Genomic DNA, 25,940 nt, shown 5'->3' with positions numbered 1-25,940 from the left:
AACATGTGGAATTTTTGAGATGAGGCTGGAAATGGGAATGGGAACCATGCAGGAATGCAGCTCAGCTACATGGAAGGAGCTGAAGAGAAGGTGAGAAATAAAGAAGGGAGAGGGGATAATTGCCGTAGGAGATTTCTGCAGATATCAGAAAGAAACAAAATTCTGACTGCTTCTAGGTGACCCCAAATAGGTTTTCCAGAGCTGTTTCCAATATAACAAAATGGAAATGATCCCTTCTGTTTATGATACTCCTCTTCTAAGACTTGCTCCCCTCCACTTCTCATCCCAAACTTGGATCTTTGCCTTGTATTTTCCTTCCTGGTAAATGAGATCAACCTTCAACCAAGATGCCTAAGTTTAGAAAGTCATAAACCTGGGGGTGGCGTTACTGTAAACCCCTAGTAACGCTCTTGTACTTCATGTGATCAGTTCCTAAATCCTAACAAGTCTACAGTGCTAACAGCTTTCAAGTCTGCCCTCTCCACCCCATCTCCAGAAACACTGGCCTGGTTCAGTCTCAGTTTCTCTTACTTGGACTATTGTAGTCCCTATCCTTCTTCCTGTCTCCAATCCATTAAGTACACAGCTGCCAAGGTAGCCTCTCTAATATTCAACTATATGGATGGGACTCCTTTCCATAAGAGAAAAAAAACTTTGCTATTTTCCCCATCACCTGTAAAATCCAAACTCCTTAGTTTAGCACACATGTTTCTTGGAGTCTGGAACTCTTCAGTAGCATCTCTTGCTTTGCTGCCCATGCATATTTCAGGGCTGCTCGCAATCTTTCCACTTCCACATATCAGCCCTGGGAATCCTCTCTTCAGCATAACTATGTGCTAATCCCAAATCATCTTCAAGGTCAAGTGTCACTTCCCCCAGAATGTCTTCCCTGTCCGTCCTCCCCAGGCAGGCTTTGGTTTCTCCTCTGGGCTCTCCTAGTGTCATGTGCATGCCATATTTACCGTATCACTTACCAAACACCAACACAATTGTGGGTTTGCTCCATGTTGCTTCCACCTAATTGTACATTTTGGAGATAAGAACTGGCTGAAACTTGTTGATTTTCAAATTCCCAGAAACCAGCACAGTGCTTGGCATAAGGCAGATATTCAACATGAAAGATGAATCTATTTCTTTGGCAGTTAGCTAAGAATAGGAACTATACACAAAATTTTGCTGGAGTCCCCCCACACCATGCCCCCAAATTCTAGCAATGGAACAGCTTTGAGATTTTGTAATAGAAGTCAGGTTAGTCAGGAATTATACCTCATTCACCTGAGCTGTAATTACATCATATCGGAAACTATCTGAGAACATTTTACAGTAGTCTATTGTAATTTGATGCATTTAAATTTTTATTCTGACCTCCCATCTTCAGGCCAAGATAGATGTAGTGGCTTATAAATTCAAAGATATAACTGTGTTGGTCATGGCTGTTTGTGACTCTCTAGTTCTTTCCATCAATCAAACCCTGATTTTGTTCATTTTGTTCATGTGGCAATGAGCCCAGCAAAAATAAATAAAATAAAATAAAATAAAATAAAATAAAATAAAATTCAGTGTCCCTTCTATCTAGGATTGGTCATATGATAAAGTTCAGATTAAAATAAGCAGGAATGGTACAAGTCTTTTGCTATTTGTTTTTCTTCTTCATTCTAAGAATAAGGAAGGATTCAGTGCTGGAGAAGAATAGCCATCTTAAGAGCACAAGACAACAATTGGAGAAGGAAAGTCTTTGCCCTGCAGGGAAGATTCACTGTTATGTGAGCAAAATAAGATCCTACTTGTTTAAGCACCTATTTGAGGAGTTTCTTATGTTCACAGCCAAACCTAATTCCTAACTGATAGAATAATAAATGTTAGAAGTAGGAGAGAAATATGAGACAAAGGGAAAACAAGGCCAGGAACATAAAAAGAACTGGGAATATATTTGATACAAAAAGTGCATACTGTGAAGTGCTGTGTACTTTCTGTGGCCAGGCCATATATTTGTTTCTAAGATATCTAGAAGACAATAGGAAGAGGGAAATGTGGTTAGTTATCTCTATAAGAGGAAAAGCAAACTTACTCAGAAGAAGAAAATGAATTTTGATAGCGAGACAAAGCAGATATTTCTTTCCAAGTTTCCCCAGTAAAGGAACAGCATGACACCATCAACAATGTCCTTGTCAGCATCCTTATAGCAGTAACCGTCTCTGGGTGGTTCTAATAACTGATGGTCTTATCCAAAGTACAGTGAAGCAAAACAATTAGAATATTTAGACAAATAATGGGCTACACATAGCTCAGGCAATCCTCCATAGATAAGCTTTCTCAATTTTTTTTTAGGTACATCACATTAAAAATCTGAGGAAAATTGTAGGCCTTCCAACAGAAAAATGCACATGCACGCCAACTTTTAACTATACAGTTGACCCTCACATGATGCAAAGGTTGGGATGCCAACCTTCTACACACTTGAAACTCCATGTATGACTTTTGACTCCCCCCAAAATCAACTACAAATAGCCTACTGTTGATTGGAAGTCTTACTGATAACATAAACCATTGATTAACACATATTTTGTATGTTATACATATTATGTATTGAATTCTTAAAGTACACTAGAGAAAAAAATGTTATTAAGAAAATCATGAGGTGCCTGGATGGCTCAGTCAATTAAGCATCCAACTCTTGGTTTCAACTCAGGTCATGCATGATCTCAGAGTCGTGTGATTGAGCCCACATGGGGCTTTGCTCTTAGCACGGAGTCTGTTTGAGATTCTCTGCCCTTCCTCTCCCTCAGTGGTTGTCTGCCTTTGGCTTGGGTCATGATCCCAGGGTCCTGGGATCAAGCCACATGTTGGGCTCCCTGCTCAGCAGGAAGTCTGCCTCTCTCTCTCCCTCTGCCCTTTCCTCCAGCTCCTGCTCATGCACTCATGCATGCTCTCTCTCTCATATAATTTAAAAATAAATAAAATCTAAAATTCTACTCTGTGTATGTATATGTGTGTGTTTGTCTGTCTCCATTTCCCTCCTCTCTTCCCCAAACAGCTGTGTGTTCTACTATTGTAAAAGACAAAAATGATCATTTTGGGGTCTTCTTGAGTTAGTAAAGTCTTTTTACTTGAAAAAGAAAATTATGAGATCCCATCATATGTGCTGGGCAATGGTTTCTTTTTAAGCAGTGATGCTAAATTATATAAACAGATCTTAGGCTGAGAAGTAGTCCCTTAATTTGGCAAATGTCATCTGATCCATTATATTCCCTAATCCAAAGTAAATAATTTCCTATAGAACAGATTGATCTGGGATTCAAGTGCCAGAGAATTTTAGGGATATGAATGAAAGCATTAAGAAAGTAATCATTGCATTTAGATTTATGAATAAAAGATACCATTGGTTTAGCAGAGCACTGATCGCAGGAAGATGAAATTTCCCTTAAAGTGAAAACCAGTCATTATATAGGTAAAACACGTTGTCTTTCAAAACTTTTCAAAGATTAGAGAGGGCAGGTGGAAAAAAATTCGTAAGCAAAGTAGATCTTTGCAGCAGTGACATATTAAAAAAAAAGTACACGTTTGCCAAATCCCGAGTTATACCTAATGGAGTCTGAAAAAAAATGGAGGTTAAGGTTCATTAATTAGTCAAGCACGTTATCAGCACGAACACTGAGGTTCTTTGTCCTTCATTTCTTATTGCATGCCTCTGCTTGCCTGATGCCAGGTTACTGAAGCTTCCTTTCTAGGAGTAAACCACTGGAGTAAGAAAGGATGCATATACCACTTTGGGACACCAGGTATGGACTGCAGGTCAATGAATTTGACATTCTAGGTATCCGAGTGAAGAAAGGACAAAGAGTGTGGGGAAGGATTTTCAAAAAGTATTATAAGCTAGGGATGCCTGGGCGCTCAGTCAGTCAGGCAGCCAACTCTTGATTTCCACCATGAGACTGAGCCCTGTGTGTCGAGTTCTGTGCTCAGCAGGAAATCTGCTTGAGATTCCCTCTCTTCCTCTGCCTCTGCCTCTCCCCTCCCCTCTACGCACACTCTTCCTCTCACACCCCCAAATAAATATATAATCTTTTTTAAAAAGAAGCATTATAAGCTGTGTCTGAAGAACTTGATGACTTTGGGAGATAGTTTCCCAGTTTTTCCAACTAAAAGTGCTATTTCTCGGTCTATGAATTTCAGCTATATGATATAACTTTGGATTTGTAAGTAGTTTTCGTTTTTTAACTGAAGAATATCATATTGCCTTACCACACAGCTTCTTGTTATTTGGGAGAAATTCTCCACTTTCTCTTTGGTTAAGGGATATATGGAATTGGGTTTAGTAATAGAACAACGAATCATGAGCCAAATTTGAGCCAACCTTATTAATGCAAACCAAATCTCTTCTATGTGTCTCCATTTTACAAGGACATGTTCTGAAATATGATAAGAAAAGCTATCCTTGAAGTATTTCTAGACAAATTAAAAGCAGGAAATACCAGAGATTTCATGTGCTGAACTCTCATGAGATTTACTGCCCAATTTAGCAGTTTCAGCATGAGCCTGGGATATGCCTCTGTACATTTTGATGCGAATTCCAAGTGGACTGAACTTGTAAAGCTTTAGAATTTCATCCATCACTTAGCATTTCTTTGATTTGGGGTTATATGTCACCATTAATCACAAAAATACAAGATCCTTGAAGTTAGGCTACTTGGGCTCCTCTGTAGAATTAATAGGGTATAAATGAACAAACCAACAAACAAATCAAGTTGATCCATGAGCATAATGATCCAGATTTAAGTCTAAAAGTTATTTAAAATTTTGTATTTTCAAAAAAAAAAAATAAATAAAATAAAATAAAATAAAATAAAATTTTGTATTTTCAGATAGTTTTCAGAATGGTTTAAATATAGCATTCTCTCAGGGGCCTGAGGTGACTTTCTGGACTGCCTTATTCTGCCTCAATGAGGAAACTTCGCAGCAATTGTGGAATGTGAAGCTACATATGATCTCCCTTGGGTTTGCTGCCCCCAGTATTGCTATCACCGCATGCTTAATGCACATTTGACATCCTGGTACCCATGTGGTTAAGTCAGTGAAATAGATAAAATCGGAAATAGAAAAATGTTTGTTGTTGGACACGCAGCTAATGGTCCGAGTGGAATGCAAGAGTTATTTTTATTTAGAAGAAAAGAAGGTTGTATAATTCTCTTACTTGAAATTTTTCATTCCTTCCTCATTGACTACATCTGAGGTTCTTTTTTTTTTTTTTTTTTTTTAAGATTTTGTTTATTTATTCATGAGGCACACAGACAGAGGCAGAGACACAGGCAGAGGGAGAAGCAGGCTCCCTGCGAGGAGCCTGATGTGGGACTCGATTCCAGGATTCCAGGATCACGCCCTGAGCCAAAGGCAGACACTCAACCACTGAGCCACCCAGGTGCTCCTACATCTGAGGTTCTAAGATTCAAGTTCATGCAATGAGCACCAGTGGGGTAAAGGTTTTAAAGTTTCGAAGTTAGGGGGCCTGGCTGGTTCAGTCCACAGAGCATGTGACTCTTAATCTCAGGTTGTGACTTTGAGTCCCAAGTTGGGTGTAGAGATTACTTAAAAATCAAGTCTTTAAAAAAATAAAGTATCAAAGTTAAAGGAACTTTAATTTTCTACTTTTTTGGCTCTTAGGGGAAAAAAAAGGCCTTTATTTTATGAAATGCTGCCATTTGCAAATGTAAGTTGAGGAAAAAAATGATTCAATTAACAAAACAGAAATTCGATCATCTTAAAATGTCTTTAAACTTGGCAGGTCTGTAAAATCCAAAAGTCTGGGAATCACTGCCCTGTGAGATGGTGATGAACTTTCTTCCTGTGCCATCTTAGACTCTTCTCTTGGTCCAGTCACTTATTTTCCAACTTCATTCTTCCCTACATCAAGCATAGGAATTTGAAGTCCAGACACAGTCAATGAGTTGTACCACACACCATGCAAACCCTTCCATTCCTTGTCCTCCCGGAAAATCCCTAATTATTTTTTAAAATTCAGGTGGGGAAAGAATTTTCAGGAAGAATCCGGGCCCTCCTTGTTTTCTGTTCCCAGGTATCACATGGGTTACATGACATCATAATGATGTGTTTATTTGACGTATGCTCCCTATGGAATGAAAGCCTTAGGATACAGATTTTTCTTTTCAGGTTCATTTCTTATTCACTGCATCTAAACCAATGTTGTCTTTTTTTTTTTTTTTTTTTTAGATAATACAATTTTATTTTATTTTATTTATTTTTTTAATAATAAATTTATTTTTTATTGGTGTTCAATTTGCCAACATACAGAATAACACCCAGTGCTCATCCCGTCAAGTGCCCCCCTCAGTGCCCGTCACCCATTCACCCCCAACCCCCACCCTCCTCCCCTTCCACCACCCCTAGTTCGTTTCCCAGAGTTAGGAGTCTTCATGTTCTGTCTCCCTTTCTGATATTTCCTACCCATTTCTTCTCCCTTCCCTTCTATTCCCTTTCACTATTATTTATATTCCCCAAATGAATGAGACCATATATTATGCTGCATGAAATAAGTCAATCGGAGAAGGACAAACATTAAACCAATGGTTGACGCATAGTAGGTGCCCAATAAATGTATGATTAGATTTTGGATGGTTGGGTAATTAAAGGATATCTTGCAATAGTGTGGCTTTTATTCATTATTTAGTAATTTATGAAGAAACATTTAAGTGCTTGTTATGAAATAGCTTTTCTGGGTACCCTGATAGTTGCACAATGAAAAATATAGCCTTTGCTTGCAATTTGCATATAATCCAATTCGGGAAAGCCAAAGAATCTGTATGGAAAATGTTATATAATCAGTACAGAAAATGATCAAAGACCAGAGCAGCATATATTATACATGAATGAATGGAGCCTACGGTCAGTGTTTTCAACTTTTACCAGGAGACTTTGTTATAGTTTATGTTGGCCAGAAGTTTCAAGAAGGATGTGGGAATTGGTTTGAATATTATGAGCCCTCTGTGCTACGCAGCCAGAGCCACACAAAATCAAGGCTCTTGTTCTCTCTCCCAAAGCCATGCCCTCCATCCATTTCACGACCCTTTGACTTGTCTGCCTGTTTATAGCCCTGCCTCATCCCTCATACTTGACACCCAGGACTGCTTTTCTGTCTCTGAGCCTTCAGTTTTTCTTCCTCAACTGTAATTGATCCTCACTGGTTGATTTTGCAGCCCTCCATAAAGGCCTAGGGTGAATAAGCCACCTGGTGTTTTCTGGTCCAGTCCTTTTATTTAATTGACAAGAAATCTGAAACCCGGTAGTCACAACTCACCTGAGATCCTCTGGCTATCATTAACATTCTACCTCTGAGGTTCTTCCTACCCTCCTACACTGTATACCCATGGAGCATCTTTAAGATGTCCGAAGGAAATTAAAACGTGAATCTCTCTGAATTGAGGTCTGTTACTTCCTTAAAACCTAGGTCACCGACACATACGTTGGAGGGCCAGGGATCTGTAACTTACTGAGGCAAGTATGCATTAGACTTTTTTCTCAGAAATTATATGTGATTTTCATTTTACATTTTTCTTTGTATTAAAAATATTGAATGTTAAATGGAAATTTTTTTTTAGCAGTTTTAACAAAACTGGACCATGAAAGCTATATCATGAAGTAGCTACCTGAGTTCTACATTATACATTGCCTGAGAACCACTGGTCTTCTCTGGGTGTCAGTTGGCTCATAGGTAAATTAAGGGGGAAGAGGAGATAATTTCTACTATCTCTTTCAGCTACTAAATCCTAAAATTATTTGCAGACCTGTAATATTAAAATTTGTTTTTCATTGACCTAGTAGTACACACTTAATTTTAAAAATTTGTGCTATACAGAAGTATGTAAAATAAAACCTGAGTGTTTTTGTTACTTATTTACAGTCTCCGCCACATAGATGCATTTGCTCACACACACTCACACCTACACTTATAATTAGAAATGATGTCCTTTAATCCAAATTTACTTGCAGGGCATCTTTCAGACTGATTTCCCTACATACACAGGAAACAAAACCCAGAAATACCTTTCATTCTTCCTAATTTAGGTTATGATAAATGGTATACAAATATTAATAATTTGCAGAATTAAACTCCACAGACTTCCAGCAATTATTTGCAAGGAAAAAGCTACTTTCATTCCTAATTGCAATGAAGTAGAAAAGAGACAAAGGTCGTTTTCATCTTTATTTGTCTTTAGGTTTACTTTATTTTTTTTTGAATCAACTTTTAAGGATCATTTAAACATGATTTTGTTTAACTTAAACCAATTTGTACCCTATTTATATTTACTGAGATGCGACACAAGTCCCAGCTTTCCACTGTTTTGATTTTTGTTTTTGGATGAAATCTTACTTGTTTAATGAACTTCAATATTTATATTTAGTTAAAGCTCTGCTATCATTTATAACCAGATGAGACAGCCAAGAGAAGATAAATTGATAATTTATTCCTCTTGAATTAGGGAAACAGGGCTTGTATTTACAATATGCTTAGCATAGCAATTCCCTGCCTAGCCTCCTAATATTTGTGTACATTTTATAGTGGAGTGTGACTTTCAAATTAAAAATGATTTGTTGCAAGAATATTGACTGGGAAATGCATTCTGAGAGGAGATACAGAGAAGATGTAATGAGATTTTTCACTATTCTTAGCCCTGGGCTATTCAATAATTTTTCTTCTTTAAAGCTAAGAGGAAGAAAGGGGACCTCAAACTGAGTGGCAGATGTTAAGTCAGGAAATGGGAAACTGTGCCTTCCCCAGAGCTTCAAGTCATCTCCATGACCTCTGTGGCCTCATTGAAAGGCTTTCTCTGAATTGAATGACAACACGGAGGCTGTGGGTAATATTCCAAATCAGAGAATGTGGGTGTGACTAGGAAGCCGTGACCCTTGCCCTGTGTGGTAGTTCAGACCCAGGTTAGGGGCGAGGTGTGAAGGGCTTTGCAGCACTGGGTGGTCTGAGAGGGTCTCTGAGGTCCTCCCACCAAGAGAACACAGGAGACTTCCCCCAAGTGCTCCTACCCTGGGTCTTGCTTTGCATCTCTGGGTCTATCCTCCCAGCCTTCCTTCGGTGTATCTATCCAGTTAACATCCAGGAGTCAGGTACCATTTGACCCTCATGTGTTCTAGAGTCACTGTAGGCATGCAAACACAGGCAAATGCAGAGTGCATTAAGAAAACCACTCCTACCTCCCACTTCAGGGCATATACACGGTGGTGTGGCTCAGAACAGACCTAAGGTCCTGCAGAAATAGAGCACAAATTGGAACAGGCATAAGTGACAGAAAAAGTGACTCTGAGAACATGGTCGTCTCTCCACCTCTGCCAAAGCTTTCTTGAGATATAATTCACATCTACCACTCTGTAAGCTTAAGAGGTTGCAATGTGACAGGATTCGATACAGGTATATGCTGAGACATGATTACCACAATAAGGTTAGTTAACGCACTCATCATCTCACAGTTACTTTGTGCGTGTTGGGGGGGTAGGGAGGGAGTTTTTTGTTTTTTTTTTTTTTGAGGGAGAACTTTTAAGATCTACTCTCTTAGCAACTTTCAAGGATAGGGTACGGCAACGTTAACTATAGTCACCTTGCTGTACGTTGCATCCCCAGGACTCAGTCATCTCGTAACTCAAAGTTTGTTTTGTCCCCTCTGGGCAACTTCACCTGTTCCCCGCCCCCCACACTACCACCAATCTTCTCTGTTTCTGGGAGTTTGGCTTTTTTTAGACTCCACATATAACTGCGCTCATACAATATTTGCCTTTCTCTGCCTGACTTATTTGAACAGGATCTTTTAAGGCAGAACTTGTTATGCCGATTTGTTTAAGTACTGCAGTAGTCAATGAAATCATACAGTCGTGATCTCAGCTTTTTTAAAGAAACATTTCTGTTATTATGTGTTTTAACAAAGATGCCAGTTACCAAGACTAAGCAATTTATTGTCTTCTTCAGCAAACTTTGTTTTCTCAAAACTGGCATCTTTTCCAATGCAGTGCACACTGAGTCTCTTTCTCGCCCATGCATCTGTCCAATTTGCATGACTTTTTGTTCTCCCATCATTGCTCGTTGACCTAGTAAACCAGGGAATATTGCCTTTTAGCAGCTTTCCCTACACTTCCCTGTGTGTAACCCAGTCCAAGCAGGGAAAAATAGTATTTATCACATTGGGGCAGGTTTCCGCTGCTGGTAAGAGAGTCTGAGAGTAGGCATGGGGAAGTCACTGAGTAGTTCCTCTGAAGAGAAGAAAATGGGGAGCATTGGGAACTGCTGAAAGAACAAATAAGCATGCATTCCAACCAGCAGTAAGTAGAGATGGGGTACCTCTGTGAAAGACGAGGATGCTCCAGGAAGGAAGCTAGAGAAAATGAGGCAGAGTTAGTGGAATGAAAAATGCTTTAGATCTCAGAACATGTCGGCTACTAGGATGTTTTTTGAGGCATACACTATCATGTTTCTCTTAATGGGTTCTGTGTTTTGGAACAGATGAAGTACATTCCCTTCTCGAGGGGATGGGATTTATTCTGGGAAGTAGAAGTTTCCCTTGGTCACTAACATACCTTTATCAGAATATTTGTCATATTTGTCTGTTTGTCTGTCACTAAGGAAAAAATAACAAGCATTATTCTTAGATGTGTGTGTGTGTGTGTGTGTGTGTGTGTGTGTGTGTGTGTGTTTAGGACAGGCACTGATGGACCAGAGTAAGAAAGCATTAGAGGCCCAGGTAGGTGTTGGTTATGACGAGACATTGGGATGAAGGCACTTCAGATTGAAATAGTACAAAGTACCCAACCTTGTTAGGGTATGGCCAGGGCAATGGGAAGCAAGAGAGGCACAGAGGTCAAAATCACTTGTAGGTAGAGAAGCTTAAAGCCAAGGTGTTTGGGTTTGGCCATATAGAGTATGGGGCTAAAAAGATAAAGGCAGAAATCCAAATGATACAGAGAGGTGTAAAATGAAAAGTAGAAAATTTCCATCCCAACTTCCCACCCCCTTAGGACATTATGGAGACTTCTTTATTAAAAATATACCCTTTAACCCTTGTAAGGGGCTTGTTGCTGGGGTACCTACCAGTTCTGCGTTTCTTGATCCAAGTGCTGGTTATACAGTTGCAGTTTGTTTGTGAAAATTCATTAAACTTCACACTAAGGTTTTTTGGTCTATATTATACTTAAACTAAAAAGTTTATTTACTTAAGCCAGATTTATTTTAATTATTTCAGACTTACAGTAAGATATTAAGAATACTGCACAACACAAGCACCAGGATAGCTTGTCTGCCCTCCAGCTAGTTTAAGAAATAAAATGTTACAAGTACCCTGTGCATCATTACCCGAGCACGAGCATGCTTCCTACTCCCATCTCTAGATAACTACTCCCTTCATTTTGTTGTTTTTCTTTCCCATATATTTATACTTTTACCAAATATATATCTATTCTTAAACAAGGTATGCACTATTGTGAGCACTCTATGGTTTCATTCTACATAGATTTCTCTCCAACTTGTCATTTCAAAAAATGAAAGTGAAATTTACATAACATGCAAGTAACCATTTTAATGATACAAGTCAGTGGTGTTTAGTATTCACAGTTTTGTGCAATCACTAGCTATCTCTGGTTTCACAACTTTTTCATTACTCCATAAAACACCTCATACTCATTAAGAAATCACTCCCCATTTACCCATCCTCTTAACTCCTGGTAAATTCTATTTCTGTCTCTATGGATTTGCCTTTTCTAAATATATCACATAAAAGAAATTGTACAATACATGACTTTCACTGTCTGCCTTCTTTTACTTAGCATAAGTTTTGCAAGATTCATCCAAGTTGTATAGCACCATGTTTCACCATTTCATTCATTTTTTTAAAGATTTTATTTATTTATTCATGAGAGACACAGAGAGAGAGAGGCAGAGACACAGGCAGAGGGAGAAGCAGGCTCTATGCAGGGAGCCTGACATGGGACTCGATCCTGGGACTCCAGGATCAGGACCTGGGCTGAAGGCAGCAGCGCTAAACTGCTGAGCCACCCGGGCTGCCCTCATTTCATTCATTTTTGTTTGTAGCCAACCTAGTGGGTGTGAAATGGTATCTCATTCTGGTTTTAATTTTCATTTCTTTACTGACCAATGATGTGGAACAACTTTTCAGCTGTTTCTTGGACCATTTGTACATCTTCTTTGGAGAAATGTCTGTTCAAGCCCTGTACCCAATTTTTAATTTTTAATTTTTATTTGCCTTTTTATTATTGAGTTGTAAGTGTTCTTTATATATTCTGAATACTAGACCCTTATCAGATAGATGGTTTGCAATTATATCTTCCATTCCAGGGTTGCCATTTCACTTTTTAATAGTGTCCTTTCATGCACAGAAGTTTTTAATTTTTTAAAATTTATTTATGATAGTCACAGAGAGAGAGAGAGAGAGAGAGAGGCAGAGACACAGGCAGAGGGAGAAGCAGGCTCCATGCACCGGGAGCCTGACGTGGGATTCGATCCCGGGTCTCCAGGATCGCGCCCTGGGCCAAAGGCAGGCGCCAAACCGCTGCGCCACCCAGGGATCCCCAGAAGTTTTTAATTTTAATGAAGTCGGATATAACATTTTTTCATTTGTTTCTTGCGCTTTTAGTGTCATATTTAAGAAGGCTTTGCCTAACTCACAGTCATGAAGATTTGCTCTCGTATTTTTCTTAAGAATTTTATGGTTCTAGCTCTGACATTTATGTATATGGCCCACTTGAGTTAACTTTTGTATATGGTGTGAGGAAGATGTTCAACTTAATTTGTATGTGGCTACCCAATTGTTGAATCATTTGTTGAAAAGACTCTTTTCTCATCAATGAGTTGTTTTACCACTCATGTGGAACATCATTCAATTATCCCTGTACCAGTGCTGCATAGTCTTGATTACTATAGTTTTTCATTAAAACTTGAAATTGGGAAATCTGGGTTGTCCACTTTTGTCCCTCTATTTCTAGATTGTATGGGCTATTTCAGCTCCTATGCATTTCCATATAAATTTTAAGATTAGTTTATCAATATCTGCAAAACCCAGCTGGAATTTTGATACAGATTGCATTAAATCTATAGATCTATTTAGGGAGTATTGCCATCTTAACAATATTAAGTCTTCCAATCCATCAACCTGGGATGTCTTCTTATTTATTTAGGTCTTCTCTAATATCTATCAACCATGTTTTATAGTTTTCAGAGTATAAGTTTTATACTTCTTTGTTAAATTTATTCATATTTTATTCCTTCTGATGACATTATAAATACAATTGTTTCTGATTTCATTTTTGGATTTTTCATTGCTAGTGCATAGAAATATGATTGATTTTTGTATATTAACCTTGTTGATGAACATATTTGTCAGTTCTAATTTTTTAAGTGAATTCCTTAGGATATTATTTATACTAGGGAATGCCATTTTCAAATAGATAAAGTTTTATTTTGTCCTTTACAATATAGATGTCTTTTGTTTCCTTTCTGTGCCTAATAGTCCTGGCTCTATCTTTGTTATGAAGCTGAGTAGAAGTGACAAGAGTAGGCATCTTTGACTTGTTTCTGATCTTTGGGGAGATTTCACTAATATATGTGCTAATATTTATTATACTCTCTGTTTGCTTTAGGTTTAATTTGCTCTTACTTCTAGCTTTATTATTTAGAAGCTTAAGTTAGTTATTGTAGATTTTTAAAGAATATTTTATTTATTTATTTATTTATTTATTTATTTATTTATTTATGAGGACGAGAGCATGAATGGGGGCAGGGGTGGAGGGAGACGGAGAAGCAGGCTCCCTATTGATCAGGGAACCCAATGTGGGGAGTTGATTCCAGGACCCTGGGATCATGACCTAAGCTGAAGGCAGATGTTTAACTGACTGAGCCACCCCAGCCGCTGTACTTTCTAATATATACATTTAGTGCTACAAATTTTCCTCTAAGCATTGCTTAGCTGTATCTCACAAATTTAGTATTTATATTATCGCTTAGTTCAAAATATATTTAAACTTCTCTTGAGGTTTCTCTTCGACATATTTGTTATTTAAAAGTGTTCTTTAATTTCCAAATACTTGGGAATTTGCCAGATCTCTTTCTAGTAACATTTTATTTTTAGTTTTAATTTTGTTGTAATCTAAAAATATACTTTGCATGATTTCTATTATTTTAAGTGTGTTAAGGTTTTGTTATAGCCCAGAATATGGTATAACTTAGCGAACATTCCATGTGTGCCTGAGAAGATGTATATTCTGTTGTGGTCAGGTGAAATGTCCTGTAAATACCAATTACGTCAAGCTAGTTGATTGTGCTGTTCAGGTCGTGTATATTCTTACTAACCTTCTGCCTACTTGCTTCATCAATTCCCAAGACAGAAATTTTGGTCTCGAAATATAATTGTGATTTGGTCTATTTCTCCTTTCAGATATATTAGGCTTTTATTTCATGTATCATAGAAGTCAGCTGTTGGATGAATACACATTTAAGATTCTCGTGTCTTCTGGGAGAATTAGTTCCCTTACGTAGGGCCCATTTTTTTCCCTGACAGTTTTCCTTGTTCTGAAATCTACTTCAACTAAAATTAATATAGTTATTCCAGTTTTCTTTAGATTAGTATTAACATGGTGTAACCCTCTCTATCTTTTTTATTTTTATCCTGTCTTTATGTTTAATGTGGGTTTACTACAGACAACATATAATATATGTTTTCAGTGTATCTATATGACTATGTCAATACATCTATAGCTTTCTGTAAATAAATGCAACTGATTAATTCACCTGACATTTTTTCTAATGAAGGGAATGTCCTTTTCTTCTCAAAATACAAATAATCGCTGGACTGTAATAGAGCACTTTTATAAGCAGTTTCCCTGAATTTTCTGAGTCAGGATAGTTGTTTTCTGAAGTCAACATACTTCAAAAACACTTATTTAATATTGGACATCATGGGTTGAGACTTGATTATGTGGCTAAGGGGTCAGAAATGTCCAGGAGGATAAAACTATGACATGGAAGAGTCCTGAGTGTCAGGGAACTTTAAATTCAGAGAAAATGGCTTCATTTTATGTGGTGATTATATCCTACCTAACAATAGTTTAGACCGAGTACAAGCATAGAGTTTCAATGAGGTGGAGTTCAACATTCTGGATTCATAAATGAGGAATCTGAAACCAAGATCTGCACACCTAAGTTTCCACACATCAGATCATATTTTCCCTGTGCTTTTGGCAGAGCAGCATAAGTTACACGATTACATTGTTTCTGTGATTGTTTTAGCAGTAAGATCCATCCCAGCAGCTACTTAGATTGATGCTTGTGAGTGGCCATAAGCAGAAGAGCGAGGCTGCTCTTTGTGGTAGGGGGTGGGGACGTACCATCATAAATAAGATGTCTCAACCTTGAGCTGGGCTCCATGGGTCTAATCTCTTTTTCAGCTATTTCTCAACATTCTTGTGTTAATTTTCAGATCTTGCAACTTGGAATCTTGGATTAAAATGTCCAAATTGCATTTACCAACACCATTTAAATTGCTATTAGTGAAACTAGCATTCTCTGTTTCTGGCACCTTGTCTTTTAGCCCGGGAGGCTTTACTTGTGTAAATGACTAGTACTTGCCAATGCACAAGTGACCTCGCAGACTTGCCTTCTCTGGGCTGTTAACAAGGGCCTAAGAACTTCAGGGTCAGCTTGATTTGGTTAAAAAAGAAATCTAAAGTTTAAAAATGAAGACTGGAATTGTGTGAAGCTCTAATTTCTTCCTAAACCTATTTTAAGGTTTTAAACAAGAATTCTTTCTCAGATATTTTAAATTTCTTAAGCTAATCATCCATGATGCCAGCAAATAAGAAAAATCTTTAATTTGGAGAAAGCAACTGCCAAATATTTGCAGTATCTTTCTCTTCAAATGTTTGAATTGTCAATTTTATTTCAAGGTGGTTCTTAATTTATCCAAACAGACTTGTCAGCCTGTGCTATTACGGGGCTCCTCATAGTAGAAGTAGAATGACAGTGTTAGTACGTCTTTCCATTATTGCAGAAACTCTATTTTTTTAAAGTGCCTTTAGTAGGATTCTGGGAATTCTCTGTAGGTTAACAGTGGGGCTCCCACCATTTAGAATTCTTTTCTCCTAATGAAAGGAGTCTGAACCCTTGAACTCTGTCAGAGACTTAGGCATGTTCCCTGGGCCTGATTTTCATCCTCAGAAAATGGAGGTCAGATACATGTCAAGAATAAAGGAAGGGTCAGATTAGAGTACTTAAAGACTTTGTACATATCCAGATGACATTAATGTGTTGACCATAGTCTCTGGAAACTGCTAGGCACTTGGTGAGTGAGTGAACTGACAAATGAATGAATAAGTAAATAGTGAGTAAAAATGACAGCAAATATCCAGGGAAGCAATTAATTATATGCATGGTAAAATATCTTACTTTCAATGTGTTTGCCTGGAGTAAATGGAGATTGTTATTAACAAAATATAACACTTCCCTAATGTGTTCCTTTTCCAACAGACTAAGGCAGTATATTTGGTAATGCATTTTCATAAAGAAATGACTACTGGAGATGCTAATTTAGGATTATAAGGATTTCATTTTTCTTATAAAAATCAGCTTTGATTATGACCACTTTACTTGATGATAGGATCTGTGAATCTCAGTTTGATAAAAGTGTGAAACAACATAGGGGAAAACCATGTCTGTGTTCTATCTCTGTGATTACAACTATAGTGGGTTTATGAGCTCAGGTTTTCTTTATTGTCTCTTACTCAGCTTCTGGCTTTTGGCATCTTTTCCACTAGATTGAAAGATAAAGGGGCAAAAATTCTAGATCTTTGTTGGGATTCCTTCCCCGCCCCCAACACCCACACTCAGTTCTTAGGGTTGTGCCAACTTTATGGGAATTACACAGTACTCCGATTTGGGGGAGAAAGGGTACAACTTGATTGTCATTCATACCCACAAAATGCGACTGTGATACCCTTTATCCTTGTTCTTATGGCGGGTCCAGAGGACACCTTGGCTCATGCTCGGGGCACAGGAATTTTCTGGGTAAGGTTGTGTCAAGTCTGACTTTGCTACATGTATGCCCTGCTCCCTTTCTTCTCTAGGGTCTTCCTCTGTGGAGTTTTGCTACCATCTTGAGATCTTGTTAGGCTGTACTCCTCTCTCTCATCCCAGCCCCTCTGCACTATCTATCCTTCACTCCTCCTGCTACTCTTTCACCCCCATGAAGAACTTCTATGTAGCAGAGGGGTGATCCTTCTCTACATTTCTTCTGGACAGGTAGTCTGTGGTTTTTAGTGTTACAAATGTGGGGAAGTCTTATAGGGTGTTTCCATGTTTTGCTCTGCCACTTGTCTCCCTTATAAAGAACTCTCTGCTTGAAAGAGAGAAAGGGAAAAAGAAACTGAAAAAGAAGGAAAAGAAAACCCAAAAAGAAACCTTTTTAAATTCATAAATAAATACCTCAAAATAAAAACACAGACTGAGGGCAGCCCGGGTGGCTCAGCAGTTTAGTGCCGCCTTCAGCCCTGGGTGTGATCCTGCAGGCCTGGGATTGAGTCCCACCTCAGGCTCACTGCATGGAGCCTGCTTCTCCCTCTGCCTGTGTCTCTGCCTCTGTCTCTCTCTCTCTGTGTTTCTCATGAATAAATAAATAAAATCTTTTAAAGCACACACGCACGCACACACAAACACACACAGACTGAGATGTGAATGGGAGCTAATATTATTATTTAATATGTTCCAGGCACTCTGCTTGATTCCTTCTGATATATTACCTCATTTCATCAGCAGAACAAGACTGTGAGTAGATGTACTTATCACCTTTTTACAATCAGGTTAGAGAGATTAAAGAACCTGCTCAACATTAAATTTGAAGTCAGGTGGTTAAAATTCTAAATTCTGGGATGCCTGGGTGGCTCAGGATGTGATCTTGGGATCCAGGATTAAGTCCCACATCAGGCTCCTTGCAGGGAGTCTTCTTCTCCCTTGGCCTATGTCTCTGCCTCTCTCTGTCTCTCTCTCTCTCTTTCTCTCTCTCTCTCCCTTTCTGTCTCTCATGAATAAATAAATAAAATTTTTAAAAATAAATAAATAAATAAAATTCTAAATTCCATACTTCCCTCTCTTTACTTTGTGCCACTTCACAACCCTACAAATACAATGTTCAGTTAAAGCTAGCTAGCAAATGAGAAATATAAAAAGATAGTTATTTAGAATTATGTTCTTAGCCCAAATGTTCTGGGGGACATTTGGGCTAAGAACTAGGGTCTGAAAGCGAGGGTTTAGTTAACATTGATCTCAGTCCTTGTAGAACCTACAACACAAAGTTGCTCAACCCAAGTATCCTTCAACTTGGGAACTGACAGATAAATTATGGTACATTACAATGGAATACTACTCAGAAATAAAAAGGAATGAATTACTGATACACTCAACAATGTGGATGAATTTCAAATGCCCAATGATAAATGAAGAGAATCAAACTTAAAGGCTACATAGTATGTGATAATTTTTTCCTTAAGTAAGAGCCAAACTTTATTTATTTACAGAAAAAAAAGAAAAGAAAGAAAGGAAGAAAGAAAGAAAGAGAAAGAAAGAAAGAAAGAAGGAAGGAAAGAAGGAAAGAAAGAAAGAAAGAAAGAAAGAAAGAAAGAAAGAAAGAAAGAAAGAAAGAAAGAGAGAGAAAGGGAAAAAATGAAAGAAAGAAAAAAAGTTGTGGCAAGGGAGAAGACAAGTTTTACACAAAAGTACTACAACGGTAACTCCCTTTGGTAAAAAGTGTAATAAATGTCTTGTACCTCTGTTCATAGGTACTAAATCTGAAGCCACACAGAACTATGGTACACAAGAAGCTAGAGCAGCTATGCTAGCACATCAAAGCATATTTCTTTTAATAAAAAATCGACAGTACGTACATTATTTACAAAAAAGAAAACAGAAAAACCAAGTTAAAATTGTGTGTGTATGTGTGTGTGTGTCAGAGAGTAAAGCTGGTGGATGGCACTAGGGTAGACCAGTAAAGAAGCAGGTACAAAACAGTTCCACGGGAGCTAAAAAGGACAACGGATTTGAACTTGTTGAGGTTGAGAACCAGAGGAGAGAGTGAAGGGTGGGCAGCAAGGGATTCATCCCTCGAATTCATCCCTCATCCCTTTATATGACCCCCCAAAAGAGGGAAAATTTTAGGGACTGTTTCATATTTTGATTGAGGTGTTAATCACACTGCTATAGGTGTCAGAAATTGCAGAACTATGGAGTAAATGGGGGAATGGTACTGTATGTAAATTATACTTTAATTTTTAAAATGGGAGAAAAAATACCAAGTTGTTTTAAGTGCTTTGGTAACCTCACTAGAAATATTCTACTTTAGGATTTTTAGGTTACATTTCTGAAAACAGAATGGATTCATTCCCTTAATAACCAACTTCTATATATATATACCACAGGAGCCCTAGGAGCCCCCAAATGCCATATATTTCCTCAACTCAATCACCATCGTGAAATTAAGATGCTTCTTACAACTGATAAGTGACAATGGCCAGGTGCACCAGATCAGTAACTTTGGATGAAGTTGTCATTTTCTGCAAATGTATAAAATGTACAAAATTAGCCCCTGGGTAATTAATATTGACCTTCAACTAAATTTAGATTTATTTATTGTTCCTTCAGATGATCTCAAAATTACTACACTTAGCTGCATATGATTTTGTACACAGAAGATTGACTGATATCTACTAGGCAATTCAATTTAAGGGCAAAGATTGCCAAATTCTGCATAAAGAGAATGTTCTAAAGCTAGGAGACTGTGAGGGTCATTGACTGATGCATTGGAAGAATCATCACTCAAGACTCGAATGCATCTCTCTGATAAGACAAGAAGACAATAGAAGGCTTGGGCTCTCCCTTCAAGCAGTGGAGAAGTCTTTTGACTCCATTGGTTTCCCACTTTGTGGTGGCATTTGGTCATGGGTGAGAGGAAGGCAATCAGCTGGGCTAATTCACATAGGGTTTCTTATGGACGAGGAAAAGAAATTCAGAAAACAGGAAGGAAGAGAAGAGAGAGGAGAGCAACCAGTGGGGGAGGGGGACAGGATTTAGAGTTTTAGTGAGATGTTTTGTTCCATTTGGTGGAGGGCAGAGTGGAAGGAAGGAGCAAGAGACAGAGATGGAGAAAGAGCACTTGAATACGTTTTTCTATGTGTTATTAATAAAATCCTTTTTTGGCATTTTTTAAAGATTGCACTAAAGATTTAAATTACTTTTTGATGACTTCTGGATGTTAAGATTGGTTTTTCTCTTGAAGGGGATACCATGCCAAGATGGACCATGAAGAGGCTCAACTTTTATGAGTAACATATCTTTCAAAGGCTTCAGGCTGACTTTCAAGAAAAGCTGTTTAACTTCCAGGGAGATGTAATTTAATGAAGGAAAAATATGAAACTATTAGTTTAACCAAATAGGAAGTGAAGAAGAAATTCTGATATTTTTCAATCTCTCTCAGAATTATACTGTCAATCTTCAAGGGCTAAAGAAACCAAAATAATGAGCACTGGTTATGAAAAACAGCTTGTCACCAGGATGCCAGGCATATCTGTCAAGGGCTGGACGTGAATCCGAAGACCCTCTAGACAACATGTATGAACAAATCTTCACTCAAACTTTTCTCATTACACTAAAGAAGAAAGTCCATAATTACTTATGAATGCTTTTGTTAGTTATTGAAAGTATATACAGTACTTGCACAATTAATTTATAAGCCTTTTTCCTCCTAAACAGCTATTATTAAGCCTGTGATACAGTATACAATTTATGACATCTTAGAATCAAGTTCCAGGCATTCCAAAAATAATTTTCCAGTTATCATATTTTTCTTCCAAGAGACACACAGAGAGATTTGACGATTGTGTGCAGGCAGGGGACAGGTCAAAGGGCTAATAGGAGAAAGAGATGTAGGAGAAAGAGGAGAAGTAAAAAATGCTGGCAGGTGCGCCCTGCTTCCCTCCGGTGGCCCTGGATACCTGCCCTGGAGCACAGCGTGTGTGAGAGTGTTGACAGAGAAGTAACAGTGCTGGTTGGTGGAGTGGCTCTTTCTTTTTGTCCAGCCCCATGAGGTTTGGCAGGCCGCACTGCCTGCAGTTTCAGGTTCTGCTTTCTTCCCTGTGTGTGTGGTTTGGGAGGAATCCTAAATGAGCACAGAGCAAGACCCCTCCAGAAAAATTTGGAGAGATCAATCCCCTGCCTCAGTGTCTGCTGACATTCCGTTCCACTGTCAGACTCAGGGTGTGGGAAAGCAGGGGCTTCTTAGAATGGCTCACCAGCACCTTGAGAAATTCTCTTTTATGGGAAGAATGTCTCTCAGTTGCCTATATACTTGGTCTTGGGGTGCCTTTGACTTGCATTTTGCACTCTTGCCCATCAGATTCGTTTATATTTGAAGGGAGCAATAGTGATTAAAATAGATTCATCATGAACACAATGCATCACCTTTTCTGAGTTGTAAACTAGGAGACTGGTGTCTGTTTCCTTGAATGTTAACAGTTCAGAGTGTTTAAATTGCTTGCTGAGCCTGCATCTCCTATGCAGGAAAATCAAGACTAAAGCAGGAACTCAAAGAACCAGAACACCCGGCTTCCGAGGTAAGGCAAGTGTGGTGTCGACTACTTGATGTTAATGGCAGGTCAACTAGAGAAACCAAAGACTGACTGTAGCTTTGTATGGGAGGATTCTCGCATTTGTTTATCATTTGTTGGGCAAATGGCTGTGCCAGGCATTGCTCTCAGTGGTGGTTTTACAAGTGGTACAGGGCGCCTGAACCTTGGTCAAATGCTGTCTGCATCTGGCGTAAGAATGATGCGCGGCCACAGTCAGTGGTGTGCTGTATGCAAAGCATATTTCCCACTGAACTTCTCTGAGCTCATTTCTCCAGGAATTTCATTCATTACCTTTTGCCAGTTGCTCATTATTTTCCTTTATAAATGAATTGGCTAAGTGACATGCATTACCGATAGATTATATTTCTAAACCTCCTGAACCTTCATTCTGGTAAACATAAGCATCCGCCTTGAACAGAGAAAGTCACAATAGCGAGCTGAAGTTGTTATAGCAACAATGAGAACACTTCAATATTCAGGATTCATCGTTTTTTCAAGAGTAAATGATACAATGAATGCTTGATACTCTATTGTTTACAGACTTCCTTGTGACTCATAACTCTTCACATGTCAGTCCCAAACAGATGGAAGAGTAATTCTATGAGACTTAAACAATAATTCAAATATTGGTATATGAACCTGCTTTAAAATATCTTGACAGGCTTTTACCCATGATAGATTTACACCTCTTTTTTATTGTAAAACTTCAAAAATTGGATCTAAATTAATGAAACTTTTCCCATTTCCTCAGAGGACAGCTAAAACATGCTCATCTAGGTAAGTACTTTTGCACATGCCCAGAGAAGATCATGGAATAGTAGAAAAGCAAAGCCCACACAGGCTACTGAGCCATGTGGCCTGGCTCTGCTGTTCATCGCCAAGTCAACTTGGGCAAGTGTTTCCCTCACGGCACCTCAGTTTTCCTATTTGTAAAATGGAGATGGTAAAGTATCTACTTTGTGAGGATGTTGTGAGGATTTTTTTTCCCTGAGATTTTATTTATTTATTTATTTGAGAGAATGTGTGTGCACAGGTGGATGGGGAGGGGCAGAGGGAGAAGTAGACTCCTCACCCAGCAGGGAGCTGGAAGTAGGACTCTATCCCAGGACCCTGGGATCATGACCTGAGCTGAAGGCAGACGGTTAACCCTCTGAGCCCCCGGGGCATTCCAGGTTGTTGTGAGGATTAAATGTACATGACATAAAGAGTTTTGCCCAGAGAAAGCATTACACAAATGTTATTTTTTTATTTTTTTTTAAGAAGGTTATTTATTTGGGGGATCCCTGGGTAGCGCAGCGGTTTGGCGCCTGCCTTTGGCCCAGGGCACGATCCTGGAGACCCGGGATCGAATCCCACATCAGGCTCCCGGTGCATGGAGCCTGCTTCTCCCTCTGCCTGTGTCTCTGCCTCTCTCTCTCTCTCTCTCTCTCTGTGACTATCATAAATAAAAAAAATAAAAAAATAAATAAAAAAAAAGAAGGTTATTTATTTGAAAGAGAGAGAGAGAAAGAAAGAGTATGAGCTGGGGAAGGAGCAGAGGGAAAGAATCTTCAAGCAGACTCCCTGCGGAGTGCAGAGCCTGACTCAGGGCTCCACACCAGGACCCTGAGATCATGACTGAAGTCGAAATCAAGAGTTAGACACTCAACTGACTGAGCCACCCAGGTGCCCCACATGTTTGCTCGTCTATATCTGGTTCAAGTATTTGCATTGGAGCAACATTTAGCAAGATGAACAGGTTAGTTGCCCATTATTTTCTTAGCATTCTCTATGGAACAAATGAACTAAATATAGAGGGGTATCTATTTCATCTAAGTTTTCTTCTAAGAGCATGGTTCAAAAAATTATTTGAGTAAATCCCAGTTACTCCTTTTGTATCTCTTCCCAATCCTTGCTTGTGGGAACATGTTTAGGGGTGACATGATGGGAAGAAGCATGGGATTTGGGGAGGAACAAGGTGGGTTTTTTTTTAAAGATTTTATTTATTTATTCATAATAGACATAGAGGGAGAGAGAGGGGTGGGGGTGCAGAGACACAGGCAGAGGGAGAAGCAGGCTCCACGCCGGGAGCCCAACGCGGGACCTGATCCCGGGACTCCAGGATGACACCCTGGGCCAAAGGCAGGCGTCAAACTGCTGAGCCACCAGGGATCCCCAGGAACAAGGTTTTTGGAAGTCAGGCAAAACTGGCTCAAATCTAAGCTCTGCCGCAGATAGTGACTTCAATGTTATCACTTGTATATGGGGCAAGGTTGCTTCCTATTTATGGCTGTTGTGATATTAACTGAAATGTATATACTCAGCACATCCTAAAGGTCAACAATTGTTGGTTCCTGTCTGAGTGAGGCATCCTAAACCATCCCTTGAGCAGAGGAGCCCAAGTTCTGACCCACAGAGGCCTGCCCTGCTTCTCCCACCTTGGCCCCACAACATCACAATCACTAGAAACACACAGCCGATTCAAACTGCAGTCAGACGTTTAATAGGTTGACCGACAACCTATGAAAGCAATTGGCATGAAACGTTTTCTTCAAAAAGGGATAATGAGATCAGTTTGGCCAATCAGTATCTGTTCCAGTAAAAGTTTTGGAGAGAAATTGATGGAGAGCATTAACAGGAGCTAAAAAACAAACAAACAAACAAACAAACAAACAAACAAACAAGATTTGGGACACCTGGGTGGCTCAGTGGTTGAGCGCCTGCCTGTCTTTGGCTCAGGTCATGATCTTGGGGTCCTGGAATCAAGTCCTATATCAGAGAGCCTGCTTCTCCCTCTGCCTGTGTCTCTGCCTCTCCCTCTGTTTCTCTCATGAATAAATAAATAAAATCTTAAAAAAAAAAAACCCAAAACATCAAGGTTTGAGGGGGTCAGGCACACAAGTATGCTGACATGATGAGGCAGCAGAATTGATGAACATGCACCAACTGTAGGAGATAATTAAGGGAAGAAAGGGTGAGTCAGTTGGCTGGCAACATGAAGACTGGAAAAAACAAAGCCCAAAGAGTTAAATCGTTCTGATGGCAGTGGTTCCATTGACTCCTGCTGCTGTGGGGGGTTCCTAGAGCCACCCTAAATATGAGCTCCCCGGCTTCATCTCCCTGAGGCTGATGCTCCACAGTCCCCATGAGGCTGGGGTGAGGGGTGGGGAGGAATCTTTCTGTGGTTCCCAAATAGCCCTGGCTTGATGGTGGAGGTTCTCATTCTACCCATTTCTATTTCCACTCTTAAAATAAACTGTTTTACTTGAGGTCACTCAGATAAGCTCCTGTGTCTCTCTCCTCCAATGTTGTACCTGTGAGGAAAAAGAACATGTCTGATACCAGGAAAAGATGTCATCTTAGTGTGGAATCCCAGGTTGCCTGTGGAATTGGCCTGTATATTTCAGAGTCCCAGCTTGGCTAGGTTTTTTTTTAAATAGCGGTCAGTAGAAATTGGCTTTCTAGGCTTGAGTATTAGATGTCAAATACTTGTAGTCCCTTACTCATTGTCCTTACAACTTTTAACTTGTGTGCCCTTGGATAGGAGGCAGTATAGAGAGAGGTGAACCACATGGCTCTGGCATCAGATTACTTGTACTCAATTTCTGCCTCCGCCATTTATCAACTTGGGCAACATCCTTATTTCTCTATGTTCTAGTTTCCTCATCAGTATTATTATTACACATGCTTAAAGATTACTGCTAAATATTTTGTCAATCTTCCACCAAAATACTCATTTGTTATATTTGTTTACTTCTATTTCTCTTATTAGACTCTTGCCTCTTTGAGAGCAATTGAAAATACACTTTTGTATTTCCATTACTTAACATAGTAGGCTCTCAATAAATTAATATCTGAAAAAAACTCCGGGGATCCCTGAGTGGCTCACCGGTTGGGCGTCTGCCTTCAACCCAGGGCATGATCCTGGAGACCTGGGATCGAGTCCCATGTCGGGCTCCCTGCATGGAGCCTGCTTCTCCCTCTGCCTGTGTCTCTGCTTCTCTCTGTGTGTCTCTCATGAATAAATAAAATATTTTTAAAAAATTAAAAATAAATAAATAAAAATTTAAAACTCCTTGCAAAATTTCATCCTGCTAGTTTTTATTTTCTGAATCTTACAGAGATTTTAAACCTCCCTAACTTCTCCTTCCACATGTAGATATTATGCTTGCTTTAATTATTCATTTATTTTATTAATCATTCTGTTACTTAATTAGCTTCAGCTCAACAACCTTCAGGCCCTTTAGAGCCCACCTTTGCTTATCATGTTTGCC

General features: G+C 39.0%; 1 long non-coding RNA gene across 1 annotated transcript; it reads left to right on the top strand.

Moving 5' to 3' along the window:
• The first annotated feature begins 16,877 nt into the window (after window positions 1–16,877).
• Window positions 16,878–18,990, top strand: LOC140624302 (uncharacterized). Its single transcript, XR_012023793.1, has 3 exons — window positions 16,878–17,080; window positions 17,781–17,836; window positions 18,586–18,990. It is a non-coding gene; the product is annotated as an uncharacterized lncRNA (long non-coding RNA).
• Window positions 18,991–25,940: the final 6,950 nt, after the last annotated feature.

The sequence above is a fragment of the Canis lupus genome, chromosome 34, assembly GCF_048164855.1.
Source record: "Canis lupus baileyi chromosome 34, mCanLup2.hap1, whole genome shotgun sequence".
Taxonomy (NCBI): Eukaryota; Metazoa; Chordata; class Mammalia; order Carnivora; family Canidae; genus Canis; species Canis lupus.
Note: the sequence above shows the minus strand (reverse complement) of the source record. Positions and strands in the feature narration are given on the sequence as shown.